Consider the following 1,219-nt stretch of genomic DNA (forward strand, 5'->3'; position numbering starts at 1 on the left):
ACAGATACTTACTGTAAAATGTAGTGGAGTAAAAGTATAAAGTACCCATTATTAAATCTACTTAAGTACAGATACACGAAAATTGTACTTAAGTACAGTAACAAAGTACATGTACTTCGTTACTTCCCACTACTGGCTAGGCATTTTTAATTTTTTTAAGCGGTGTATTTTCAACCATTTAGACACCTAAAATTTTAGCTTAGCTTTTGGACACAATTTTATTTTGGTTTCAAATATTAGCATCAACAGTTTTGTATAATTTTACACATCAAATTTGTTGGAATAAAATGACCGACACACATTACTTATTTTATTATTGCACAAAGACACAACAGTGAAATTGGCATCGAAATGTCTGAAAATAGTAAATCATATATATTTAGCAATATATTATTTGTATATTTATAGGCACACTTGCGACTTTTCTATTTTTTTTTCCTGTGGCCAAGCGTCATGTCGTTTCCAATTTCACTGTTGTGTCAGTGCGACGATAAAACAAGTCAAAAAGAAAAATCTTATGAAAAACATTTTATATATATACTGACTTTCTACAGAGGGCTCAGTTAAGTGCGGTTAAAAGTAATAAGTTTTGACAAATAATTGTACATCAAGGTCAGGCAGATGTTAGCATACTTGCTATGCTAATTTTAGGTTAGCATAGCGTAGTTAGACGATTATGCTAATATAGTTGTGCATTTAGTTATATCTGAATTTTTATTTTTATCTATAAAATGCCAAAATTTAAGTATAACTTTAGATTTTGATTCATCTGATCAAATTTTTTAATATTAAATGATTTATGTTTTAATCTGTTAGTAGCCTCTTTACCAAATACTGGCTACTTTTTATTTGAGTAAAAATATGTTGTACTGCTACTTGAGTACAACTCTACCCACCTATGGAGGACCAAAACTGACATAATAATAAATAAAAGAATATATATATATACTATATATTTTCTTTTTTATTTCTCCATACACTTGACTTTCCATCAAGAAAAATAGACATTTTTTATTTATTATTTCCTAACCGTATTTATTTCTTGATGTATTTATTTATTATTTCCTCGCTGCATTATTATTCACTCCTCCGTATTATTATTCACTCCTTCGTATTATTATTCACTCCTCCATATTATTATTCACTCCTCCGTATTATTATTCACTCCTACGTTTTATTATTCCCTCGTCCGTTTTATTATTCCCTCGTCCGTTTTATT

At 28.7% G+C, this 1,219-nt stretch overlaps 1 long non-coding RNA gene across 1 annotated transcript in view; it reads right to left on the reverse strand.

The window, feature by feature from the left end:
• Positions 1 to 858: 858 nt before the first annotated feature.
• The window catches only part of LOC103469940 (uncharacterized), a 6,419-nt gene continuing 6,058 nt past the window's right edge, over positions 859 to 1,219 (reverse strand). Inside the window, exon 2 of the long non-coding RNA XR_534427.2 lies at positions 859 to 896. This is a non-coding gene — a long non-coding RNA (uncharacterized LOC103469940). The remainder of the gene's footprint in view (positions 897 to 1,219) is intronic.

Source organism: Poecilia reticulata, linkage group LG9 (assembly GCF_000633615.1).
Source record: "Poecilia reticulata strain Guanapo linkage group LG9, Guppy_female_1.0+MT, whole genome shotgun sequence".
In the NCBI taxonomy this organism is placed as follows: Eukaryota; Metazoa; Chordata; class Actinopteri; order Cyprinodontiformes; family Poeciliidae; genus Poecilia; species Poecilia reticulata.